This window comes from Pelobates fuscus, chromosome 5 (assembly GCF_036172605.1).
Source record: "Pelobates fuscus isolate aPelFus1 chromosome 5, aPelFus1.pri, whole genome shotgun sequence".
NCBI classification, from domain to species: domain Eukaryota; kingdom Metazoa; phylum Chordata; class Amphibia; order Anura; family Pelobatidae; genus Pelobates; species Pelobates fuscus.
The window spans coordinates 294,364,989-294,377,734 of NC_086321.1; positions in this window are offsets into that span (position 1 = coordinate 294,364,989).

Sequence of the window (12,746 nt, forward strand, 5' to 3'; positions counted from 1 at the left end):
GAATGCCGAAAGCATGCACAGACGTCCCGCACTTTCTGCAGCAGCTCTGATATATCTAGGTAGTTTTTCAGGAATTTCTGCACCACCAAATTCAGCACATACGCCAGGCAAGGTATGTGCGTCAAACTGGCTAGGCCCAGAACTGCTACGAGATTTTGCCCATTATCGCACACCATCAGGCCAGGCTTGAGGCTCAGTGGCAACAACCACTCATCGATCTGTTGTTCCATGCCCATCCACAGCTCCTGCGTGGTGTCGGGTTTTTCCCCCAAACATATGAGTTTCAAAACAGCCTGCTGTCGTTTCCCCCTGGCTGTGCTGAAGTTGGTGGTGAAAGTGTTACGCTGACCGGTTGAGGAGGTGGTAGAGGAGGAGGAAGCGGAGTAGGAGGAGGAGGCAACAGGAGGCAGTGGAAGAACATGCGCCAAACTGATATCCGCCTCAGGCCCAGCCGCCACTACATTTGCCCAGTGTGCAGTTAGGGAGATATAGCGTCCCTGCCCGTGCTAACTGGAACCAAGTACCGTGGGACAGCCACCGCCATCAGGTTTTTAAAACTGTCCGGCTCCACCAGATGGAATGACAGCATTTCAAAGTCCAGGGATCATGGGTGGGTAGGGGGGTACTTCCTCTTTCTCTCCAGTGTTTGGGACAGCTGAACCCTTCCATGGGACAGTGTGGAGATGCTTGGGGACGGTGGCGGACATGGTGGCGTTGCTGCCACATCCTCTGTTTGCTGGGTGGCAGGTGCCACTGTCACTCCAGAGGTGGAGGGAGAGGCTGAGACAACAGCAGAAGAGGAAGCAGGAGGAGCCTGAGACCTTTCTTGGTTTTTGAGGTGCTTACCCTACTGCAGCTCGTGCTTTGCATGTCAATGCCTGGTCATGCAAGTTGTCCTCAGGTTTAGAACGTTTATGTCTCGCTTCAGGCTCTGATTGCACAGCGTGCAAACCACTCATGTCTTGTCGTCAGCACATTGTCTGAAGAACTGCTTTTGCACCCTGCTCCCTCTTATGCTGTGCTGGTGCCTCTGTGCGACCACCGCCTCTTCCTCCAAACTGCACATGTCACTCGCATGACCTTGACTCCATGTGGGGTCTAGGACCTCATCATCTTCCACCCACTCCTCAACCCTACCCTACTTGCCGGTCTGCACACTGCAGAAAGCCACAGCAGTTGGCACCTGTGTTTCGTCATCATCAGAGACATGCTGCGGTGATCCTCGCATGTCCACATCCTGAAACATAAGTGGTTGTGCATCAGTGCACTCAATCTCTTCCACTTCTGGGGCAGGGCTAGGTGGATGGCCCACGGAAACCCCACCAGCACAGTCATCAAAAAGCATAAGAGACTGCTGCATGACTTGTGGCTCAGACTGCTTGGCTCATTTGCAAGGGGGTGAGGTGAAAGACAGATGGCCATGGGTTGCAGGTGCCAACTCTGAGCTTTCAGCAGGGGACCGGGTGGGAGACAATGTGAAGGAACTGGAGGCACTGTCAGCCACACAATCTACTATCGTCTGTACTTGTTCTGGCCTCACCCTTCATAGAGCGGCATTCGGGCCTACCAAATAACGCTGAAGGTTCTGTCACCTACTCGAACCTGAGGAAGGTGTTTCACTTGTGCGTGTAGCTGGCACAGATCGACCACGTCCTCTCCCTGCAACAGGAGCTCCACCAACACCAGCAGCACCATGACCAGGGCCACGTCCCTTATTTGACACCCTCCTCATTCTTTGCGTTCACCTACTAAACTAACAGATGGTTTATGTCAGAAGACAATGTAACCGCCAATAGTCAACAATTAAGTTCACTGACAGTAAGGCAGTGCCGGTGTCCTAAAGAGAAAACATTTCTAGAGGTCACACAACAGTGTGACAGGCGTAATTAATATAGTTACTTCAGTGTCTCAAAAAAATGTGAAATTGTCAAACAACAATGATGCAGTAGTATTTAACGGTTTTATTTGACTCTCAGATATGAAGTGCACACCCCAAATTTACTTTTTCGCACCAATGAAATGTGAGTTGGTGTCACGGCACAGCCCGAGCCCTGCTGACAGCAAGGTGTGGCTGCCCCTTTAAGAGACCTGGCTGAGTTTGAACTCACAGCTCCAGCATCCCAGTCAGGTTCTCTACCTTCAGTTTCTGTTTGCATTTTTCTGCTTCCTGACCCCCTTGCCCTGGATTAAGCAGTGCTGACCCACCCTCAGCCCTTTTCCAATTAGGGTCAGCTGCATCTAATCAGCAGGATGTAAAAGCCAGCCCTGCCTGAAACCTACGATCTGGTCATTTTGCCAGTTTGGTGTTTCCTGACGGATCTCTGCTTTGCTACTGACTGATTTCCTTGACTCTGACCTCTGCCTGCTTTACTGACTTTGTTACTCCGCTGCCAGCCCTGACTTCTGCTTCTCGTCTGACCCTGCCTTTGGATTTCCATTTAATCTGTACTGCGCTTTTGGTTTTTGCCTCCTTCACGTGCCATTTCCTGCAACTGGGCTCCAACTCCTGGTAAACTGTTACACAAGTCCCCTGGTGACTGTTACAATTGGTCAAACTGCGATGTAATCAGAGTATTTGACGGTTCTATTTGACTCTCAGATATGAAGTGCATGCCCCAAATTTACTTTTTAGCAGCAAAGAAATGTGAATTATTCAAAGTGTGATGTAACCACAGTATTTTAAGGTTCTTGTTGACTCTCAGATATGAAGTGCACTCCCCAAATTTACTTTTTAGCACCAAAAAAAATTGCATTTTTCAAAGTGCGATATAACCACAGTATTTGACGGTCCTATTTGACTCTCAGATATGAAGTGCACGCCCCAAATTTACTTTTTATCACCAAAGAAATGTGAATTTTTCAAAGTGCGATGTAACCACAGTATTTGACGGTTCTATTTGACTCTCAGATATGAAGTGCATGCACCAAATTTACTTTTTAGCACCAAAGAAATGTGAATTATTCAAAGTGTGATGTAACCACAGTATTTGACGGTTCTAATTGACTCTCAGATATGAAGTTCACTCCCCAAATTTACTTTTTAGCACCAAAGAAATGCGAATTTTTCAAATTGCGATGTAACCAAAGTATTTGACGATTCTATTTGACTCTCAGATATGAAGTGCACGCCCCAAATTAACTTTTTAGCACCAAACAAAATGTGAATTTTTCAAAGTGCGATGTAACCACAGTATTTGATGGTTCTATTTGACTCTCAGATAGGAAGTGCATGCCCCAAATTTACTTTTTGCACCAAAAAAATGTGAATTGGTTTCACGGCACAGCCTGAGCCCTGCTGACAGCAAGGTGTGGCTGCCCCTTTAAGAGACCTGGCTGGGTTTGAACTCACAGCTCCAGCATCCCAGTCAGGTTCTCTGCCTTCAGTTTCTGTTTGCATTTTTCTGCTTCTTGACCCCCTTGCCCTGGATTAAGCAGTGCTGACCCACCTGCAGCCCTTTTCCAATTAGGGTCATCTACATCTAATCAGCAGGCTGTAAAAACCAGCCGTGCCTGAAACCTAGCATCTGGTCATTTTGCCTGTCTGGTGTTTCCTGACAGATCTCTGCTTCGCTACTGACTGATTTCCTTGACTCTGACCTCTGCCTGCTTGACCGACTTCGTTACTCCGCTGCCAGCCCTGACTTCTGCTTCTCGTCTGACCCTGCCTTTGGATTTCCCCTTAATCTGTACTGTGCTTTTGGTTTTTGCCTCCTTCATGTGCCATCTCCTGCAACTGGGCTCCATGTATGTACGTAGTGGGCATTGGATAGCATTCCCCTCATCCCCCCATAAAAAACATAACTTACCCCTTCAAATAACGACAGACAACTTCTTGGGAAAAACAGGCCACAGCATTTATTAACATCACCAAATACTGTATAACTCCTTGAACATATAACATAATAATACATTAACATAAACACTTTTTATACAGTCATACAGTAGTCAAGAAACTGTCCTTGCCAATCTAACTTCCCCAAGGCTCTCACCTCCCCCCTCGGCATAATAGCACTGTGGCGAAAGTAACCTCACCACTGGTTTTTGGAGGGGCCTGTTTGCCAGCCTCCTGCCCTGCGACTATGGCCCTGGGATGTATTGCCCTTTAAGGAACTGAGTTGGGGCTTATATTATGCTGTTTTCTGGCCCTTTAACTGTGTTGTACAAAGAATGGGTACGTTTGATATGGCACTTCGGATACAGCCGAAGTGCCGAAGTAGTCGAAGTGGCCGCCATTAGACAATCGAACACGTGGCGGCGGCCATGTTAATGCAGTCGAATGCGGTCGGCGGTGTGTGCCGTCAAATCCCTGGAACGGAAATCAGCCACACATTTGAACGAACGACGCTGACCTGTACCTTCCCCTACCCTTCGACACTGCGGCTGGAGACTAAGTCCCGTTCGAATGGGACTTTGTCATCTTTTCCATGGGAAATAGACTGCCACTCGACTAACGACCACCGCATAAGTTTAACCTCGTTTTACTTCGACACTTTCGACAGAAGTCGAAGTGCTATCGACTATTTGAACGCTGCCTTCGGATAGGACTGTTATTTTTCAAGGCAGAAATAGACCGACCGCACAGCCTGAATCTGTGGAACTGTTTTGGGCATGCAAGCAGGTGTGCGGTCGGTCCAAAGAGACTTTTTCAATATCTCTGGAACCACTGAACCGATTTGTACGAATTTTTAATATGTTTGTCCCCAAGTTGTGTTGTTCATAAAAATATAATATTCCTGTGTGATAAAAATCATAAAGTTATAAAAATGCATAAAAAAGTATAAGTTTTAGCTTGGAGATAATTGAGTAGATACAGTAAGAAACTCAATTATCTCCCAAGCAGAGGGGAGGGAATCTGTGGGATGTAACCGTTATCTGGTTGGTTAATGTATAGTTGCCTGTGGGCATCTCCCTTGCAGGGGAGCACTGCATAAAAGTGGAGTACCTGCCATTAAACATCAGTTCTACTTCACCCTCAATCTAGAGTCCTGTCTCTTATTGGGGGAATTGCTATATCGCTACAAGGGATTGCTATGCTCTGCATGCTCCCTTGGATAATCACTTCTAAGCTCTTTTAAGAGCTTGTTCCTGCTTCACTCTCTTGGAGGAGAGGTTCACCCACTGGAACCTAAAGCCTTGTCATAGGTCCAGGGTGGGTAGGAGATGGCGAGACCCCAACCAAGCTGCAGCGGTTCGTGGGGTCTACGGTGGTTGTGGTGTCTGGCGGAGCGCTTGGAGCCCTCTGTAAGCGCTAGGAGCATCTTTCAACGGAGGTACCCAGTCGGGGTGCCAGGTGATCTGTTACAAAAACCTCTTCCTTTTTAGGGCTCCCCACCAGACGGTTTTCCGCTTAAAGTATTTTTAAAACCCACTGCCAGCATGGCTTTCCGGCCCAAACCAGTTTCACAAGCGTCCTCTATCCTGGAGACAATGGAGAGGTAATCCGATTATATCCAGGGATAAAGGCAGACTCCATTGAGCACATGTTAGCAAAAGACACAAAAAGACACAAAAATACATAACTCCTATCATACTGAACAGAACCCCCACATTCAACCCATCCCCAGATGGCTTGGATCTGAGCGCTCAATATATCCGATCCGCGCTCAGATGCCACGAACACAGTCAAATTACCATGGGGTTTAAGTGATGAGAGGGCCATAGTCTTAAAGGGACATACACAGTCCAATAGAATTCCATATGCTGCTTAAAGGGCCAGTGGCAGCATAATAAAATACAGTATGCCCAAATGTTGCACTTGAAGGGCCAAATCTCCCAGGAACCATAATCACAGGGCAGGAGGCGGGCAAGCAGCCCCCTCCAAAAGCTCATGGCAACCTCGGTTAAAGGGGTGAGTTTGCTACATCTACCATCCCTTATTTGGCAAGGACATGCCCCGCCTCGCTGTGACAACCTCCCGGGCCCAAAGCAGCAAAGGGAGGGTGGACGGGAAACTTGTTGCTGGCCCGGCTCCTAAGAGGTCAGTCTTCTTTGTCACCACCCACTTCCTCACATCTCACACTCCCACACTCATACATGTGCCCCTGTCCGCTAAGCTGCGCACTCTCCCTGGGGCCTTGTATGTACGTAGTGGGCATTGGATAGCATTCCCCTCATCCCCCCATAAAAAAACATAACCTACCCCTTCAAATAACGACAGACAACTTCTTGGGAAAAACAGGCCACAGCATTTATTAACATTACCTTAAACATATAACATAATGATAAATTAACATAAACACTTTTTATACAGTCATACAGTAATCAAGAAACCGTCCTTGCCAATCTAACTTCCCCATGGCTCTCACCTCCCCCCCTCAGCATAATAAAACCTCTTCTTTTTCAGGGCTCCCCACCAGCCGGTTTTCCGCCCATAGGCACGGTCCCCAGATCATTACCCCCCAGATGGATAATCAAAACCGATGGAGCCCCAAGCAAGCGGGAAAGCCTGACCAAGTCAGGGAGGAGCCGGACCCACCTCATGCCTCTGACCCCGAACCACCGTACCTCCGCAGTTACTGGCGTGAGACCGAGACACTCCCCCCTGGCCGGACCAGACCTGGGGAGGAAAACAAAACAGTCCAGCTCAGGAGACCGCCAGGACATACATAAGAGACAAACCTCCTGGATTCCAAACTCCCTATTCTCTGTACCTCCTGATCCCTCATACCCAGCCGAGAAGCCTCCGTTGCTGCGCCAATTCGGAAGGAGTGCCCTCCAAACTCCGCACCCTCCACGCCCAACGCAGCCAACACCAGCTGAAACACCCTGACAAACTAAAAATGGGAGAGGAAGCTCCCATCCTCATGCACTAGCAGGGGGCCAGCCAGTGCAGGGCGAACTTCGAAAAAACACCGGAAGGACAGAACTGGGCAGGTGGCCAACCCTGGGGCAGCTGCCAGCTGAACCCACTTACCTTTACCAAACACGTCAGTCTTGGAGCGGCGAATCTTAAAGGAGACCCAGTCCGGCCCGTCCCTGACATCCGAGAAGAGGATTCCCCCAATGGATGCCATGCTTGGAAACACCAACTCCCCAATCCTCATGGCCCCAAAGAAAGCAAACGAAAAGGCCAAGTGAAAAAGCCGCACCTCAAAGTCCGAAAAGCACACCTGCGGGAGCACTTGGCACAATTGCGCCAGGAGCACTCCCGACACCGGCCTCCGGGTATCCACCGTAACCCGACCCCTACGCAGCCCCTTAACCGCCTGCCTCACCACAAACTCCTTCTTCACGTCCCCCCACCCTTGCAGCTTAAAGAAAAAACTCAGCCCAGCCAGGCGCGAGGACACCGCCGAAGGCGACATGCCCGCCGACACCCAAGTGTTCAATAGCCGCAACAAACCCCACAATCGAGCGGGTGTATCCTGGAAAACCCCCAGACCTGTCTCCCACTCGAGCCATTCCGCCCATACCGTCGAGTATCTGGCCCAAGTTGAACTCGTTACATACCCTTGAACCAGGTCCATCAGCCTGTTGAGCCCAGGGACCATAGTTCCACCGGACACCGCCACCCATCCTCGTCCGCGTGGGGCACAGCTGCCCGGAACTCCGACCACTGCGAACGAGAGAGCATCCGCAATTACATTGTGAACCCCCGGAACGTGCAGCACCCTACAAGACACGTTAAGGCACAGGCACTGTAGCACCAGGTGCTGGAGCAAATGAACCACCGGCGGGGAGGAGGCAGAGAGCTGGTCAATCACCTGCACGATCTCCAGGTTGTCACAGTGAAAGACAACCCTCCGATCCCGTAAGTCCAGACCCCAGAGCCCCAATGCCACCACAATGGGGAAAAGTTTGAGGAAAGCCAGATTCTTAGTCAGGCCAGAGGCGTACCAGTCCCCAGGCCACGTATTGCCCCAAAGCCGACAGAACCCGCCGCGTCCGTATAGAGGTGGAGATCCGCACCGGACACCTCTTGCACTTGCCAATATGACCTCCCATTATAATCCGCCAAGAACGTACCCCAGACGTCCAAATCGTCCCGTAACTGCCTCATGAGTCTAATGAAGTGCCGAGGCCTTGCCACCTCAGCAGTCGCGGCTGCTAGGTGCCTGCTAAAAATCCGCCCCATGGGCATGATCCTGCATGCGAAGTCCAACTTCCCCAACAGAGATTGCAGCTGGCATAGCTGCATCTTCCGCAAGCCCTGTGCTACCGCCACGTCCGGGCGCAACCCTTCCACCTTGTCTAGGGGCAGCCGGCACTCCATGGCCACCGAATCTATCTCGATTCCCAGGAAGCTAAGGCACGTTACCGGCCCCAAAGTCTTATCGTGGGGGAACCCCGAAGCGCCCAAACACCAGCAGGCTCCTACACGCCGGAGAATGTGCAGGGCCCACACACATAATACACTTGCCTTAGTCCCAGGCAGGAGGGGGTTGGGTTACAGATAGCCATCTCCTGCCTTAGAAGATATCAAGCAGTACACAGGGATACACTTTACATCATATTACATTCAGGGGGGATTACACTTTAAGTGGCTGGTTTTGCCACAGATAGGAATAGCAATGCAGTAATAGCAAGATACATACAAGGACATTCTGTAAGTGGCTAGGTTTGCAATAGGGGACAGGGGCAAGTGGTTGCAAAATACAAAGGGAAACACATACTTAACAAGGGAAAACCATCACAGTACATATTGGAGACACAAAATATAAAACCAAATCTCAGAATACTCAGGGGACATGGCACTTAGTGGCGATGTCCCGCCACAAAGTGCATGCCCCAAATTTACCTTTTAGCACCAAAGAAATGTGAATTTTTCAAAGTGTGATGTAACCACAGTATTTGACAGTTCTACTTGACTCTCAGATATGAAGTGCACGCCCCAAATTTACTTTTTAACACAAAAAAAATTTGAATTTTTCAAAGTGCGATGTAACCACAGTATTTGGCGTTTCTATTTCACTCTCATATATGAAGTGCACGTCCCAAATTTACTTTTTAGCACCAAAGAAATGTGAATTTTTCAAAGTGCGATGTAACCACAGTAGTTGACGGTTCTATTTCACTCTCAGATATGAAGTGCACACCCCAAATTTACTTTTTAGCACCAAAGAAATGTGAACTTTTCAAAGTGCGATGTAACCACAGTATTTGACGGGTCTATTTCACTCTCAGATATGAAGTGCACGCCCCAAATTTACTTTTTAACACCAAAACAATTTGAATTTTTCAAAGTTCGATGTAACCACAGTATTTGACGGTTCTATTTGACTCTCAGATATGAAGTGCACGCCCCAAATTTACTTTTTAGCACCAAATAAATGTGAAATTTTCAAAGTGCAATAAAACCACATTATTTGACCAATCTATTTGACTCTCAGATATGAAGTGCACGCCCCAGATTTACTTTTTAGCACCAAAGAAATGTGAACTTTTCAAAGTGCGATGTAACCACAGTATTTGACGGGTCTATTTCACTCTCAGATATGAAGTGCACGCCCCAAATTAACTTTTTATCACCAAAGAAATATGAATTTGGCAAACTGCAATGTCACAGCAGTATTTAAAAATGCCTAGATGTTGCCCACTGAGCTACCAGAACAGGATTAAAGTAATGTGCCTGGCACACATGCAGTTGTAAGTGCACTGCACTTGCAAAAATAGCCGCCGACGCTGACCTAACAAACAGACTGATTGCTTATTTCTCTGTGGCACTGGGTTCAGGGCAGGGTACAAAAATGTAGTATAGCACCCACAAAAATAATCGCTATAGTTTGAGATTCAACACCAGAATTCTTTCCTAATCTGTCCCTCACAGCTGCAGCATCCTCTCCCTACACTAATAAGAGCTCATGTGACGTGTGGCGCTACGTGACTCCAGCTTATACAGAGGCTGGGTCACATGCTGCACTGGCCAACGCTTGTTGATTGGCTGCCCTGCAGCTTTTCAAAACGCGCCATTAAATCGCCGAACACCGAACTCGAACTGTTACTGAAATGTCCGGGTTCGGGTTCTGGGTCAAAAAATCATAATGTTCGGTACGAACCCGAACTTTACAGTTCAGGTTCGCTCAACTCTACTTTTAAGGAGATTTTTGTTGATGGAAATATTGAAGGTAATTTAGGTATTTTAGAAATAGGGAACCAAATTAATTCTTTAATAGAGTATGGGTGTATTTTTTCTGTTTCCATCTCTAACCAAATTGGTTTATTTGAATCTAAATTAAATTTAATAGCATTGGCTGCATAATAGTATTTTTTTTTTTTTTAAATCAGGCACCACCAGGCATCCCCAACCCTTAAAGATCTGTAGAACCACTAACTTAACTCTGCACATTCTGTTCCTCCAGATAAATCCAAGAAGATCTGAATGTATCTTCTTAAAAAAAGACAAGGGAACGCTTAAGGGTATAGATCTTATAAAATATAAGACCTTAGGGAGAATATTCATTTTGATAAAAGCTATCTTCCCCAACCAGGATGACTCAAGTTCAGACTATCTTACCAGCTCTTTTTTAAGTTCTGGCGAGGTTAAATGAATGCATGTTTGACAGGTTCTTGGTCAAATGAATTCCTAAATAAGAAATAAATTGTAGATTATGCTATCTTTAGTGTACCTATAATCTTAATTTTATTAATGACAGGAGGTGAGTATTTGCTTAAGTCTCTCTTTACTAGAACTCCACAGCAGCACAGAAAAACAACCAATCAGAAAAAAGTTAAGTACTATAAAACCCATGCATAATTTCCTCTTTCAAGCTGCGACAAAAACAGAATAAAAGGCAGAAAACATAATGGGGAAGAAACAAAGTCCTAGATACGATGAATACAACGATGTCCACCATCCGAGAAGAACTGCCAAACAAGATAGCGTTGATGGACTGTAAACTGAAACGAGAGAAAAACAGAATCGAACAGGTTGATTATCCAATGAAATGTACTCCGAATAAACATGTAGGTACCCAATGTAGCAACCAAAAGTACCTTTATATGTAGATATCCCAACCCTACTTATGAAAAAACAGACATAAGAACAGGTAGCAGAGACAACAAGCAGAGTTGCATACGTACCTGATTAATCCAAACTATTAAAATTAAACAAGGGAGGGATAAGAATGGGTGGGAAATACTCGCCTCCTGTCATTAATAAAATTAAGATTATAGGTACACTAAAGCTAGCATAATCTACAATTTTATAACATGGCAGGAGGCTTCGTATTTGCTGTTTTAACGCTCCGTCAACAAATCCAACGCTGTTTGTTTCGTTAGTACCTATTCCAGGAGCTATCCGAGCAATCCTAAATGAACTTTCCAACTGCGATAAATGACAATAGACCGATCGATGAAGATGCCAGTTGACGAAGCATACTAAATACGGAAAAAAAAACATCCGCTGATAGATCCATTGTACGTGGGGTTGCGACCTGTTTCCTACCAACCCGTCCATGAGCTGCCAAGCTGACCTATTAGCCATTTCCCTGTAGTTATAAAAACGTTGAAGGTTATTTGCGGACTTAGGGCCACAATAGGACACTGCCACCATGTCTCAACTCTTGATGTGTAAGGTTGCTCCACCGATCATGCCAGGGTCACCCGGCGATGTGGCCTTGCAGGCAGATCTTCAATCTCAAGGAATACACCTAAGTGCACCACCAATTCCGTAATAGAACCGAGTAGGATCTTTCGTTCCCTGATGGCCTACCCGGTGAGATGTCTCATCCGAGAATACATTTATTATGCAGGCAAGAGTGTGGCAAACTAGCCCTATCCCAAGTGATTCCAATATTCCAACTGGACTGTGTAATCATCGGCTGCAGTAGAGAAAGGACTCTGTGATGAAGTGCCCTTCGCCACTTGGTCCTGGAGAGGCCTGCTTGCCAGCCTCTTCCCCTGGCCATCTTGTTAGCACGAGGGGAGTCAGCGGGACTTGGTCGTCGAGTGTCTGGAACTAAAATTGGACACTCGACCTCACGAACCACCGCTGAAACTACCGAACGCTGGCTTCTCTTACTTACCGAACAGCCAGAAGAGCAGCATTCGGTAGATATGTTCGTACAGACAAGGGGAACAATCGCGAGGAGGATCTATATGAGTCAGGAGGATCTATTTGGTATTTTGTTCGTTTTTTGCCTTTTTCTTAATTGACCGACCGCACACGCTGAATTCGTGGAACTGTTTTGGGCAGGAGCCTCGTGTGTGGTTGGTAAAACATGTCTTCCACACTTTTTAAGAACCCCTGAACCGATCTGGGTGAAGTTTGGATATGTTTGTCCCCCAGATCGGGGCTATCAGGGGATATATAATTTGTGGGGATACCTTGTGGGGAAAGGGGTGTTCTAACTTTTGGGGAAATTGTGTGCCCTTTGCCTGGAGATAATTGATTTATTCCTTAACTTATCTCAATATCTCCCAGGCAGAGGGAAGGCTTGTATTACTGCAAACTGTATAATGATTGGTCAATGTTTTTGTTTGCTGTGGGAGGTCCTCTTGCAGGAGGATTTCTCATAAAAGCCAGTGTGTTTTCAATAAACTTCATTCCTGTTACACCCTTCATGAAGTCTAGGCTCATGTTTGGGGAATATTCTATTTGCTGGGGAGAATCATCTTGGAAGCGGCATTCATCTCTACTATTCCTCTACTCCCTGCTGTAGCTATAATCACTTATGCTCAGCTGTTGGGAAAGGAATAGAAGACTGCAGTACCATAACCACTGCAGGTCTTAACAACTGATGGCAAGCGACGGGATTGAATGGAACACAGAAAGACAACTGGTGAATGCCCTAGCTACGTTTCAAAGG